The sequence below is a fragment of the Bufo bufo genome, chromosome 1 (assembly GCF_905171765.1).
Source record: "Bufo bufo chromosome 1, aBufBuf1.1, whole genome shotgun sequence".
Classification (NCBI taxonomy): domain Eukaryota; kingdom Metazoa; phylum Chordata; class Amphibia; order Anura; family Bufonidae; genus Bufo; species Bufo bufo.
Window position 1 is genome coordinate 581,205,034 of NC_053389.1, and position 15,600 is coordinate 581,220,633.

Consider the following 15,600-nt stretch of genomic DNA (forward strand, 5'->3'; position numbering starts at 1 on the left):
TGGCCTAAAACCAATGGGAACTACAAATGTGGTAGCAAAAAATGTATTTGCTGTCGACATATGTTTATCTCAAAAGAGGTCATATCTATGGCCAATAACAAAAAGCATATGCTGAAGCAATATATAAACTGCAATACAGACCACGTAGTATATGTCATAACATGTAAAATATGCAGTCTACAATACGTGGGCTGCACCACAAATGATTTAAAAGTACGCATAAGGAAGCGTTTAAGTGATGTCCCTCATTTTATGTCTCGGAATGTTTCAGCGGCAACAATGCATTTTGCCACTGTTCACAAGGGCGACATCTCTGCGTTTTCTGTGCAGGGCGTAGAGGTTGTTTCTGCACCAATTAGAGGAGGTGACCGCAAACAGAAGCTTTTGAGCAGAGAAACATATTGGATGTTTATTCTGGAAACCTGCATACCGAAGGGTCGAAACAGAAAATATGATCTAACTTTGCAGTATATGTAGTTCATCAGTATGTGATTTCAAATGCATAATATTGAATTGCTGCCTCCCCGCCCATGTGTTCTTGGTTGGACTTCCCATCTAATCCAGGAACACCTGGGCTTGGGATGTAACCTCAATTAGAGAAAGAGGAGCAACCCATTTGTGTTGTATATAAGTATCTGTTTTTAGTGCACTATGTATTGTCTTGATGAAGGGCTCAATACCATAGCCCGAAACGCGTCACAATTACTTTGTGTCTCTCCATGTGATGTATGTTGGATCTTAAACTTTGAAAGCCGAATAAAGAACAATTATTTTATACGTCAGAAGCTGGAATTGACCCTTTGTTTTTGGACATATCAAGCGTGGCTGGGTTCAAGCCACATCTTCCGTGCTTCACAAGGGTGATTAGAGGTGAGAGCTGCAACTTTTCTTTTTTCTATGTTCACTAACAGGAGTATGATAATTTGTGTTACTGCAGTAAAATGCACTAACTGTAACTAATTATCTTGCAGCAATACACGTGTTCATTAACATAGTTATAATGCACTACAAATGTAAAATGTTTATTTTTTTTAAAAAGTGTAATTGCTTAACATTTGCAGCAGAATGTGTTCTATTGTAGTACTAGCAATAAGTCTATGAACTGTAGAAACTTTTTTTTACAAAAAAATAATGCTGGGTGCCTGTTTATACAGAAAAATATGAGTTTATTTGGGGATTTTTTAATGCAAAACTACAGTAGTTGCCAGCAAGCTGTATGAAACATGCAACTCTGAGTGACCAGTGCCTTACTACATCACTCTTTCTATATGCTTTCCCTGATCTAAGGCCCTAAAACATGCTGAATTATATATCCCTATTCTTTTCTTATAATCTGTTTATAATGTTCCTATCACACTAAAATAGTGACTTGTGTTAAATAGCTTTTTGTCAGAAACTGCCACAAGACTTCCTTTCATCTTACAAGTTGAACACAGAATGGCGATTCCTCTTTCTCTTCAGAAGGACTTGGCTTTCAGCCTCTAAGCCAATCAGGGCAAGCCCTCCCCCAAATGATCCCAGTGTCATGTGATTCTCCATATTCTTTCTCCCTTATGTTTTTTTTTGCCAATAATTATAGTAAAATGGTGCTGGGCGCCATTTTTACACAATTTGTCAGAAATGAGTTATCAAAACTTCAGATTCATTTGGCAAATTTTTGTGAAATTGTTAAACAAATGCAATTTGTTTAGAATTAATTCACTCTTCTCTAGAATGCAGTTCACTTAACTTTGTTGCATAAAACTAAGCCAGATAGACACTGTCACAATGCACAAGTCTGTGTACTTCCTACCTGTTTTCATGTAGAGTCTACATAAGGCTACTTTCACATCTGTGCTTTCCCTTTCCGCTATTGAGATCCGTCATAGGATCTCAATAGCGGGGGGAAAACACTTCCGTTTTGTCCCCATTCATTGTCAATGGGCACAAAACTGAACTGAATGAAACGGAATGCACTAGAATGCATTCCGTTCCGTTTGGTTGTGTTCCCGTCGCAGACAGAATAACACTGCAAGCAGCATTTTTCTGTCCGCGATGTGGTGCGGAGCAAGACAGATCCGTCATGACACACAATGTAAGTCAATGGGGACTGATTAGTTTTCTCTGACACAATAGAAAACGGATCCAACCCCCATTGACTTTCAATGGTGTTCATGACGGATCCGTCTTGGTTATTTTAAAGATAATACAACCGGATCCATTCATAACTGAAGCAGACGGTTGTATTATTGTGACGGAAGCGTTTTTGGTGATCCATGATGGATCCAGCAAAAACGCTGGTGTGAAAGTAGCCTAACAAGTACCATAACCTTATTAGAGATAATTATTTGTATCTGGCATTATCACCAATAACAGCGAATCACAGAGCAGCTTTAATTTTTTCAGTACTATTTAAGAAATGAAGTTGAGTTCTGATTAGTTGTTGTAGGTAAGTAGGCCAGATTTTCTTAAATCACTCAACCAATGACTGGTCACAGAAATGACCCACCTCAGCCAGTTATTGGATGAGCAGTCATTTTCTGTGTGCTCAGAAATAGAAACCTGTGGGAACCCTTAAAGTGCTGGAGTGAGAACAACAGGGAATCGGTGAGGTTCTTTTTTGTAATGCCATCCTGATCTTTTAAAAATAACAAAATTTACTGCCCAGATAACCCTGTTAATGAGTGATTTTTGTCCAATATAAGCTATTATATGTCAAATTCTCATTCATTCATTCATTCATTCATTCATGCTCCATTATTTGAGATTATGCATATTTATGCAATTTTGTTTCCCAATGGAAAAACCATACCACAATGACTCTTTATATGTGTGTGCCCTCAAATCTCCAAATCTGGCTTCCATGTTCCACATTACTGTATAGTTAGGTGTTGGGTTTATACATCTGCAAACTATTTTATGAAGGTAAAACAGTAGAAAGAAATGATGTTTGCTTGCCAGACTAAATAGTAAGTGAGTAAAGCGAGTGAATTACCAAGTCAAGAAAATTCCCATCCTCCACAGAGGTTTCAGAAATAATATATCAACATGTGAAAGCAGTCGGAGCGCACAATAAAATAACAAGCAGGATGAGATAAAAATAAAAATGTGAAATGTTGCTGTTTCAGACCAAGCTGCTATAATGAGAACATGTTGAAATTCGGAATCGTGTTTACAATAGGCAATAATTATACCTCTGAGAAATAGAAAGCAAGAACAACTGAAGGCAAATGGAAAAAAGAAGATTGCAGAAGCCATCTAGTGTGTCTGACTGCTGTGGTATAGAGTAAATTGGGAGTAAATATATACACATTTGAACAGTGTAGAGCATTGTGGTGGTAGCGTCATGGTGTCCTAAATCACCAGTCAGATACAGATCAGTCTTCTCTGCACTACTGTCCCCAGTCTAGTTCTTGGATACAATGCCATTGCATCACAACACTGCATGATCAAACCACTGACTTTTCTCTGGTCTCTTCTGACTAGTTACCAACATGGATCATTTTGCCTGTGCACTGAGCTCAGGAGGAGCCAGAGTGGAGGATGGGAGTGGTAGTGGCTCTGGCTGATGATAGTCTATCACAGTGGCTTTCCTCACACCATTGCTCCCTAAGGCCAGTGCAGTCAAAAGAGGGTGCACCCTTTCTTCCCTCAGGGCATACCCCGGTTCTGGGGCCCCTGCCTGATGGTATCTAGGGTGCCCGTCATGTGAGTGTTTGTAAGGGGTGCAAGGCAGGCCATTTACAGTGTGATGAAAGGTGTTGCATCAGTAATCAGGCCAGATTTAAGAGTATGAACATCTCTCCTTACTGTATTGCAAAATAGGAGTTGTAATCTAACGATAGCAAACATGGTTCCCACAATATAACTCCAAGATAGAAAGCTGTCACTTCCATACATAACCCTACAGTGTATACAGAGCATAACATGACATTAAATAACATGACAAGATTAAACAGCAAACAATTTGCAAGTACCCCTGCTCTGGATTTCTGAACTTGCTATATTTCTTTAAATCACCTGCGGTCTTAAATATAAACGGTACACTCCCGCAATTACATAATACCACAATAAAGAAAAAGAGTGCGTAACACACCGTTATGAGAAAATACAAATCAATTTTATTCAATATCCATTAAAGACATACATGATACATATTATAAGACAATAAATGAGCAGGGACAGCCACAATCCTGCATCACACTACTACCTGCCCCATCAGATGGATGGACGTAATGGAATCTCCATGTATATAATATATGAATAATCAATTATCCCCATGGATATAGTGCCAGATGAATGGAGAATCTACAGCAAGGGTGTACTTGCCTCAAATAAACCGGTGTGCATAAATACCAAAGTTGCAGACACAAGGTCCAAAAATACTAGGTAAAGCAAGTGTATAGGGCTACATACCAACAGAGCTGGGACAGGTACCAGGGCAATGGCGCTCCTCAACGCGCGTTTCGCGTATAGTTTGCTTCCTCAGGAGGAGTTAAAGACCAGGGAGGGAGAGAACACTAATAAGGCGCCGTCAACCAATCCTGTGTCTATTCTAGCGTCATGTGATTCTCTGTGAAATTCCATGTCATCACGGCGGCACATGACCAATCAGCGTCCGCGACGTCATATTACTTCCGCCCTTCCTCTGAGGCCAGTGGGGGAGAGGGCGGTCGCACATTTTATGATGCCGATCGCCATCGCCACCACCGCCCTGCACAAGAGAGAGAGGGCGGAAGGAGACGCCCGGACCCAATGGTCATGCGCACGGATGTCACGAAGTATAAGAAATCGATGAAACTCAATCAAGAGTAGGTATGGATCTAGTCAAACTGTATACATAAATATAATATTTTATACATGGATACGTGGAGGTCCCATAATTTGCGCATGATAAAGTGAACATTCTAATTGAAACCACAAAAAAATTGTGGTGTAAGATAAAGTCCAACAATTGTAGGAGCAGTTGGTTGAGGGATGGTTCCAAATTGTTGCCCTTTAAAAACTTTGATGTGGCACTCATGCCATCTTCATGCCGTATACTAGTGTATAGGGACTCTACGTCCGCCGTCACAAAGATCATTTCATCCGAAAGCTGTATCCCTTCCAATTGATTTAGTACTGCTGTAGTATCCTGCACAAAGGATGGTAAATTAATTACCAACTGTTGTAAATAAAAATCTACAAATCTGCATACGTTTTCACTTAAACTTTCATTACCTGCTACGATAGGTCGTCCAGGTGGATCTGTGCTGCTCTTATGCACCTTGGGAATAATGTAGAAAGTCGCCACTTTGGCATGCTGTGTGATAAGACCGTCCTTAATCTTTTTCGTTATGACATCATTTTCAATGGCTGTATTAAGAAAAGTCTCCAGTTTTTTCTGAAAGCAGACAAGGGGGTTTTCAGATAAGGCTCTATAGCAGGTTTTGTCCCTCAACAGTTTAAATACCTGCCGTTCGGGGGTATGTTATCTTCCATAATCTTGTCACATCTGAACAAACACTGTGGTTACCACGGGTATTTATTATTTTTTATGTAATCATGTCGAATGAATTTTTGATTGTATGATGTAATGTCATGATCACTGTATTGTTTATACACTTATGAGAATAACACTATGTTTCAATTAGAATGTTCACTTTATTTTGCTATATTTCTGTCTATTGTTACTGATATCCCCAAACGGTGAGTTGAAATACTGTGTTCAACTGGCAAGCACTAGGTAAGTGAAGGTACCCAATAATCATCAAGGAAATGTTAGATGATGTCATGGAAATATTATAGTGAGGTGATGTCACAGCCTGCATGTCTTAGGTCAGTGACAGTGCACTATAATAATCATGGAAATATTATAATGATGTGATGTCACAACCAAATGTCAAGGGCAGCAAGCATTAAGTAACTGAAGGTACACTGTGATCTTTTTGATTTGTTCGATGCCCATTCAGGAGATACTGTGTCCAGCAACTTATCTATAGAGATATTCTCTGAATTTAATACACAGCTGCCATTGCAGACAGCCTGAAACAGTGGGAACTCCTGATCAACTGAGGTTCCTGACTAGAGCCAAGTCCTTGGATATCCACTGTAAGCAAGACCACGTTCAAAGAAACATCAGAAAAACACATAAGAACAGCTGAGTATTCGAAACGAGGACTACATGGATCCATATAATATGATCTAAACAATGATTCAAAGTCATTGTGAAGTTCAGAGATGCCTATATATATCCAGGAGAAGAATTATGGAAGGGAGCACCTCTTCCCTGTAGAGATTCCAGTAACAAAAACAGTGAACCAAAATTGCCCACAGTCTACTGAACAAGTTTCATAGTGATAGGAACATGAAAAAGTCTAGGGCCCCAAAGCAAAACTTACTATGGGCCCCCACCCAGTTTGCCATGCCTCCATCCAGGGCCAATTCTAGCTTTTCTGCTGCCTGATGCGAAAAATGAAATGGGGACCCCTTCCCATAAAAAATCAAAGGTAGGAAAGCAAAATAGCTAACTGTTTCTAGAGTGCAATACTAGTAGCCCACAAAGGCCAATAGTAATAAACTGCTCCTCTTTCGTTTCATTGGTATATACCGCACATACAAATATATACCAGCAGTGGATATATCGCACAAATAAATATTTACCAGGAGTGGATATACCACACACATAAATATATATGGAGGGACTTCACAGCTCAGTAGCAAGGAGCCAAGTCTGCACTGTGAGTGACGGCCAGCACGGACGAGAACTTCTGGAAGGGACCGACTAGTGTGTATATGCGGACAGGGTGGTGCGGTAGTGCCGCCACTGGTACACATTTTTTTGCAACTTGTACATGGGGGTAGGTGGTGCGGTAGTGCCACCGGCAGACAATACACATTGGAGGCAGAGAGTGGAGGAGGCACTCAAAAGCAGGGCCGTAGCTAAAGGCTCAAGGGCAATGGTGCAGGAGTTCAGCTTGGGGTGGGGGTGCCACCACTCGGCCAATCAGCCGTTTAAAGAGAAGGCAGCTCACATATGAGTGCTTCTGTCTCAGCTCAACTTCTCACCGCATCATTTGCAGTGGTGAGCAGATAAACAGAGCAAAGAAGGCAGCGCTCGTACGAACAAAAAAGCAGACAACCCATTAAAAGACATACTTGGAAAAGATTACATACAGCGTTACAGAACATAAATAGATATTCTCTTTCCTCATCTTCTCCATCCACAGCGCCATGATGAATTCTTCTCTCTGCAGAATTTGACTTTTCCATCATCCTCCCTTTAACACCCCATCTTGCCACCTGTAATACTGTGTCCGCTGTGCCCCTCAATACTATCCTGCAGAAAAAGTTCCCCTGAAAATACTAGTACCACACAGATAGTGTGCCAGTACAAAAAAATCTCCCCTTACCTTTCAGATTAGACCCCATATAAAACCTTAGGTGAGACCCCCATCTCAGACCAGGCCTTCTTTAGACCTCTATGTCAGACCCCATATCAGACCCCATTAGACTTCCATGTCATAAGCCCCCATCTCAGACCAAACCCCACATCTATCAGACCTCAGCTCAGACCCCCATTAGACCTCCATGTAAGACCCCCCCATATCAGACCTCTGACCAGACCCCCATCAGACCTCTAAGATTCCCATATCAGACCTCAGACCAGATCCCCACATCAGAACCTCATTAGACCTCTAGACCCCTATATCATACTCCCATTATACTTCCAGACCCCCATATCAGACCTCAGACCAGACCTCCAGACCCCCATATCAGACCTCAGACCAGACCTCCAGACTCCCATATCAGACCTCAGACCGGACCTCCAGACCCCCATATCAAACCCCCATTAGACTTCCAGACCCCCATATCAGACCTCACACCAGACATCCAGATCTCCATATCAGACCTCAGACCAGACCTCCAGACTCCCATATCAGACCTCAGACCAGACCTCCAGACCCCATATCAAACCCCCATTAGACTTCCAGACCCCCATATCAGACCTCAGACCTCAGACCAGACCTCCAGACCCCCATATCAGACCTCAGACCAGACCTCCAGACCCCCATATCAGACCTCAGACCAGACCTCCAGAACCCATATCAAACCCCCATTAGACTTCCAGACCCCTATATCAGACCCCCATTAGACTTCCAGACCCCCATATCAGACCTCAGACCAGACCTCCAGGCCCCCATATCAGACCTCAGACCAGACCTCCAGACCCCCATATCAGACCTCAGACCAGACCTCCAGACCCCCATATCAAACCCCCATTAGACTTCCAGACCCCTACATCAGACCCCCATTAGACTCCCAGACCCCATATCAGACCTCAGACCAGACCTCCAGACCCCTATATCAGACCTCAGACCAGACCTCCAGACCCCCATATCAAACCCCCATTAGACTTCCAGACCCCCATTAGACTTCCAGACACCCATATCAGACCTCAGACCAGACCTCCAGAACTCCATATCAGACCCCTATTAGACCTCCAGACCCCTATATCAAGTCCCCATTAGACTTCCAGACCCCCATTATCAGACCACAGACCAGACCTCTAGACCCCCATTAGATCTGCAGAGTCCCATACCAGACCCCCATTAGACTTACAGACCCCAAATCAGACCCCCATTAAACTTACAGACCCCAATTAGACTTACAGACCCCCAATCAGACCCCCATTAGACCTCCATGCCCCCATATCAGACCCCCAATAAGACCTCCATTAGACTTACAGACCCCCAATCAGACCATCATTAGACATACAGACCCCTACATCAAACCTCAGACTCCCATTAGACCTCAGATTCCCCCATATCAGACCTCAGATCAGACTGTAAAATAAATAAACTTACTTCTCCTGCTCCTCTCCATGTCTGGCGGTCTCCCAGATTCTCTTCTCTTCTTGAGGCCCATGCTACCAGTGGCGGATCCAGAGCCTGGTCTCGGGAGGGGCACTTCCAGATTATTTTCTGTCCGCCGCCACAAAACAATGGTGCTTATAGAACAGACTCCACAGTGTAGAGGTATACTGTATATTGTGTGGCACAGTGTAGAGGTATACTGTATATTGTGTGGCACAGTGTATGCTATATGTGTATAACAAACATATTCCACATGAAAACTTACAATTACTTGGCTTGGCCCTTGGGGATCTCGGACGTCACTTCAACACTTTGACCGGGGGGCTCGGCGGAGCTGATGTGTTTTATCCTAATGAGAAAGATTTCATAATAAGGATTTGGAGAAGGGGCAGAGGGATAGCAGAGCAGGGAGAGGCTGGTGCTGCTACTAGGGGATCATACCATGGGGGAGTAATAAAGCACACCATAATGCCCCCCCAGTCTAAATAATTATCCTTATAATGTGCAAAAAATACCCCGTTGTAATGCCCCAGGTGAGATAATGTCCCCATAGCGCCCCCATAATGTGCCAGTATAAAATACCCCTATATAGTGCCCCCAGTAAATGCCCCCATAGTGCTCCACACCCTCCTTCCTCCTAGTGCCCCCCATAATGTACCAGTATAAAATGCTCCAGTAGATGCCCTCAGTGTCCCCCATAATTTGCAAGTATAAAATACCCCTTCTTAGTGCCCCCCGTAGATGACCCCATAGTACTCCTCTCCCCCCTTCCCCATAGTACCCACAATAATGTGTCCCAGTATAAAATTGTACTGTACAGAGCACCCCATATAAAATACCCCTTCTTTGTGGCCTCAGTAGATGCCCCTATAGTGCGCCTAAATAATGTTCCAGTAACAAAAGCAACCCCCCCAATCATGTGCCAGTAATAACAGCCCCCCATGTGCCAGTAATAACAGCCCCCCATGTGCCAGTAAAAACAGCCCCCCCATGTGCCAGTAATAACAGCCCCCTCATGTGCCAGTATTAATAACAGCCCCCCCATGTGCCAGTATTAATAACAGCCCCCCCATGTGCCAGTATTAATAACAGCCCCCATGTGCCAGTATTAATAACAGCCCCCCATGTGCCAGTATTAATAACAGCCCCCCCATGTGCCAGTATTAATAACAGCCCCCCATGTGCCAGTATTAATAACAGCCCCCCATGTGCCAGTATTAATAACAGCCCCCCCATGTGCCAGTATTAATAACAGCCCCCGCATGTGCCAGTATTAATAACAGCCCCCATGTGCCAGTATTAATAACAGCCCCCCATGTGCCAGTATTAATAACAGCCCCCCATGTGCCAGTATTAATATCAGCCCCCCCATGTGCCAGTATTAATAACAGCCCCCCCATGTGCCAGTATTAATATCAGCCCCCCCCCATGTGCCAGTATTAATAACAGCCCCCATGTGCCAGTATTAATAACAGCCCCCCATGTGCCAGCAATAACAGCCCCCCCATGTGCCAGCAATAACAGCCCCCCCATGTGCCAGCAATAACAGCCCCCATGTGCCAGCAATAACAGCCCCCCATGTGCCAGCAATAACAGCCCCCCATGTGCCAGAAATAACAGCCCCCCCCCCATGTGCCAGTAAAAGTATTGTATATACAGTACAGACCAAAAGTTTGGACACACCTTCTCATTCAAAGAGTTTTCTTTATTTTCATGACTATGAAGGCATCAAAACTATGAATTAACACATGTGGAATTATATACATAACAAACAAGTGTGAAGCAACTGAAAATATGTCATATTCTAGGTTCTTCAAAGTAGCCACCTTTTGCTTTGATTACTGCTTTGCACACTATTGGCATTCTCTTGATGAGCTTCAAGATGTAGTCCCCTGAAATGGTCTTCCAACAGTCTTGAAGGAGTTCCCAGAGATGCTTAGCACTTGTTGGCCCTTTTGCCTTCACTCTGCGGTCCAGCTCACCCCAAACCATCTCGATTGGGTTCAGGTCCGGTGATTGTGGAGGCCAGGTCATCTGGCGCAGCACCCCATCACTCTCCTTCATGGTCAAATAGCCCTTACTTTCAAAGTTTTCCCAATTTTTCGGCTGACTGACTGACCTTCATTTCTTGAAGTAAGGATGGCCACTCGTTTTTCTTTACTTAGCTGCTTTTTTCTTGCCATAATACCAATTCTAACAGTCTATTCAGTAGGACTATCAGCTGTGTTTCCACCTGACTTCTCCTCAATGCAACTGATGGTCCCAACCCCATTTATAAGGCAAGAAATCCCACTTGTTAAACCTGACAGAGCACACCTGTGAAGTGAAAACCATTTCAGGGGACTACCTCTTGAAGTTCATCAAGAGAATGCCAATAGTGTGCAAAGCAGTAATCAAAGCAAAAGGTGGCTACTTTGAAGAACCTAGAATATGACATATTTTCAGTTGTTTCACTCTTGTTTGTTATGTATATAATTCCACATGTGTTAATTCATAGTTTTGATGCCTTCAGTGTGAATCTACAATTTTCATAGTCATGAAAATAAAGAAAACTCTTTGAATGAGAAGGTGTGGCCAAACTTTTGGTCTGTACTGTATATAAAAAAACAAAAACAAAAAACACATACTTACCTCCATGTCAGCGATGCGATGCAGGCCTCTTCCAGTCTGTGTCCTGCGCTGTACGGCTCAGGCGGCGCGATAGGCTCAGGCGGCCTCTGATAGGCTGCAGGCACTAGTGCCTGCAGCCTATCAGAGGAAGGGAAAGGGACACGCCTCTCCCTCCCCTGCCTCAGCACAGTCATCTGTATCGCTGTCCTGAGGATGGCGATACAGATGACTATGGAGATGAGCGCTTCCAATGGAAGCGCTCATCTCCCTGTGCCCCGCCGCCGCCAGCTCGGGGGGGGGGGGCAATTGCCCCGTTGCACCCCCCCTGGATCCGCCACTGCATGCTACACAGTCACCTGACTGGTTGCAGCTAGAGTTGAGTGGGCATGCTCGGCCAAACACCATTTTCACTCGAGCATCGCGATCCAGACCCCATATAAAACCCCCATTAGACTTCCAAACCTCTATATCAGACCCCCACTAGACTTCCATACCCCCATTAGATTTCCAGACCCCCATATCAGACCTCAGACCAGACCTCCAGACCCCCATATAAAACCCCCATTAGACTTCCAGACCCCTATATCATACCCCCATTAGACTTCCAGACCCCCATATCAGACCTCATACCAGACCTCCAGACCCCCATATCAGACCTCAGACCAGACCCCCAGACCTCCATATCAGACCTCAGATCGTACCTCCACTACCCCCATATCAAACCCCCATTAGACTTCCAGACCCCTACATCAGACCCCCATTAGACTTCCAGACCCCATATCAGACCTCAGACCAGACCTCCATATCAGACCTCAGACCCCCATATCAGATCTCAAACCAGACCTCCAGACCCCCATATCAAACTCCCATTAGACTTCCAGACTCCTATATCAGACCCCCATTAGACTTCCAGACCCCCATATCAGACCTCAGACCAGACCTCCAGACCCCCATTAGATCTCCAGAGTCCCATATCAGACCCCCATTAGACTTACAGACCCCCATATCAGACCCCCAATCAGACCTCCATTAGACTTACAGACCCCAATCAGACCATCATTAGACATACAGACTCCTACATCAAACATCAGACCCCCATTAGACCTCAGATTCCCCTATATCAGACCTCAGATCAGACTGTAAAATAAATAAATTAACTTACCTCTCCTGCTCCTCTACTGTACATGTCCGGCGGTCTCCCAGGTTCTCTTCTCCTCTTGAGGCCCATGCTACACAGTCACCTGACTGTTTTCAGCTAGTGTTGAGCGAGCATGCTCAACCCATCACCATTTTCACTCGAGCATCACAATGCTCTGCACATCGCGGTGTTCGGCCGAACACGGCGATGTGCCGAGCATCGCGATGCTCGAGTCTTCTCCCAATAAACGCAGCCAATAAACGTGCGGGGAAGTACTGCCACTCACTATAATGCCATAGCCATGTTGGTTACTGGCATTACAGTTGTAGTGTCCCACTAGGTAAAGGTGGGCACTACACAAGGGTCACATTGTTCTCCACCTGCTGTGGAACATGGTTATTGTATTTTATATGTCATTTTAATGTATAATTGTCATTTTATTAATGTTATCTCCTGAGTACCAGGCCTATTAGGGGGGGTAATTCCTCATCCTAGACTGTAGAGGGAGCTAGGGAACCTCGTATAAATAGCCAGGTCCAGACCAGGGAGAGGGAGTGAAAAGAGGAGTGGATTTTGAGAAGCCAAGTGTTGCACCCTAGCCAGAGGGTAGCTGGGATCCAGCCTCTGATATGCAGCTAGACAGCCCAGGCTTCTAGCTTGCTACCAGGAGAAGAGCCTGCCTCCTGAGAAACCTGAAGTTCCTATAAGAGTACAGAGCAGAGCTATTGTTCCAGCCAAACAGAGAGCTGAAGGGCAGAAGGATATATATGCAAAGCAAGGAGATATATACCTGAGGAAGTTTCCCTAACCAAGGATAAAGCCAGCAATAGGGCATACGGGCCTTGGGATAAAGACAGACAGGATTCTGAGGAAAAGTGCAGCCTGATCTGTAAATGTTTAACCCTCTGTATCTTGCAAGAACATTGTGCCTGCCATTGGATGTAAAGCCTGCCTGTTACTTTCTTGTACATGTGGTACTGAACAAAAAACTGTAAATAGTTAACTGTTTCAGTAAACAAAAGTTTTGGTTCACTGCAACTTGTGTTCCTCACTTATTACCACAATAAATCGATGTGCCACCGTTACCGGAACTGGCGTCACAAACTTAAAGGGATCTTGTCACAGGCACATTAAACCTGCAACACCCAGGGCACCTCATCTACCATCGGCCTGGTCCCTATACATTGAAAGTGCCCCAGAGGACTCCTGTGCCAGCCTCTCCATCACTGCTGTACGCCTGCCCAGGGTCTTCTATAAACTGTGAGTAACCAAGAGCAACCATCCTTCTGCCTATTAACCGTGACCTCACACTCGCTCACCCTGCAGGGCTGCGTACTGCACAGTGTTGGATGGCAGGAACGCATCATCGGGTGCTATATAGCACCCGATGACACATGGTTCGGCTCAGTCTTAGTCAGGGAGAGCTGCAGCAGAAGGGACAGATAGTGTAAGGATAGGAATTGTGTTTTTTTTTAGGCAGGGTTTAGTGGTGAAAGGTGTTAGAGACTCAAAAGTCCTTTTAAGGACTATTGTTTAATCTGGCAGCAATATAAATATTATTAGCGCAACCTTCGCTAAATTGCGTGCAACTGTTTGGCCCAGCAGTGACCCAACCTCTGCTACATCTGATGTGTTACATTTGCGCAGTCCTAAATATCTGTGACATCAGGGGAGGGCTGGCAGCCTTAGTCCTGGGGGGCAATCCAGTCAAGTGGCCCATTTTTATTTTGCAAACTTTTATTTTCTTTTATACAGGAACACATTGCATTTACTGCCCCCCAATGTGGCACGTGTAGTGCGCTGCGCCAATTCTTTTGCCCGCCCATTTTTCAAAGTCCCCTTTAAAAATGCTGCACGTGTATTGTGCTGCTCTGATTCTTTTGCCTGGCCATTTCTAAAAGTCCTGTAGGATTTTATTAGCCCCGCCCATTATTAAAGCCCCTCCTACATATAATAGGCCACTCCCAATAAACACTGTACAGCTGAAAGTCTATTGTTGAGGCCTGTCTCTACACATTATACGGAGAGAGGAGGCCTGTCCTGGCTGCACTGCCTGCTTCACATTATACAATAAACAACAGCAGGCTACAGCCAGGAAGCTCCTCCGCTCCCCTCCCTCCCCAGATCCTGCTCAGGGCTTGTGGTTCCCCCCACCATCTGCCACCTGCCCGTGGCCTGCTGCCCCCTTTGGCCGTCCTCACCTCCTGACCCAGCTCTGAATCCTCCTTCTGCAAATGGCAGGGGGAGGAGCCGGAGCATCTCCTCTCCTACATAGCGCCACATACCTCTTACATCCAGTGATGTCACCTTTGTTGAAGATATTCTCTTTCTTTATCTTCTCCATTAAGACCAGACCGCCATGATGATTTTTTAGCCATCTCCCGTCTCTGCAGAGATTGACAAACAGATATCAGTTTCCCACATTTCCATCATCTTCTGAACACCCTTTTCTGCCACCCCCAATACTATACTGAAACAGTCCCCCTGGAAATACAACTACCACACAGATAGTGCCCCCTTCTACAATTATTGGCACACAGTGCTCTAAAAAATAACTGCGCCCAGACACTAATAGTATAAAGATAATGTCCCCTAAAAATAATTGTGCTAAGCTGATACTATGCCAGGGTGCCCCCCAAAGTACCAGTGCTCCCTAAAATCCCACAAATAGAAATAATTATCTGCCAGAGCACACTTAGTAGTAATAATGCCCCTATAGTGCCCATACTAGTAATCATGTTCCTCATAGCCCGCCAGTAGTAGTAAAGCTCTGCATAATACCCCCTAGTAGTAATAATTCTCCCTATAATATGACAGTACATGAAATACCCCCGCTTAGTGCCCGCAGTTGAGCTAATGTCCCCATAATGTATGCCAGTATAAAATACCCCTATATAGTGCCCCAGTAAATGCCCTCATAGTGCTCCTCTCCCCCTTCCCCATAGTGTCCCCCATAATATGCCAGTAAAAAGATGCCCCTTCTTAGTGCCCCCAGCAGATGCTCCTATAGTGCTCCTC

The 15,600-nt window shown here is 44.6% G+C and overlaps 1 long non-coding RNA gene across 1 annotated transcript; it reads left to right on the forward strand.

Moving 5' to 3' along the window:
* The first annotated feature begins 7,227 nt into the window (after window positions 1-7,227).
* LOC120987127 lies at window positions 7,228-15,131 on the forward strand. The gene is made up of 3 exons (XR_005775925.1): window positions 7,228-7,308; window positions 13,453-13,457; window positions 15,062-15,131. It is a non-coding gene; the product is annotated as an uncharacterized LOC120987127 (long non-coding RNA).
* Window positions 15,132-15,600: the final 469 nt, after the last annotated feature.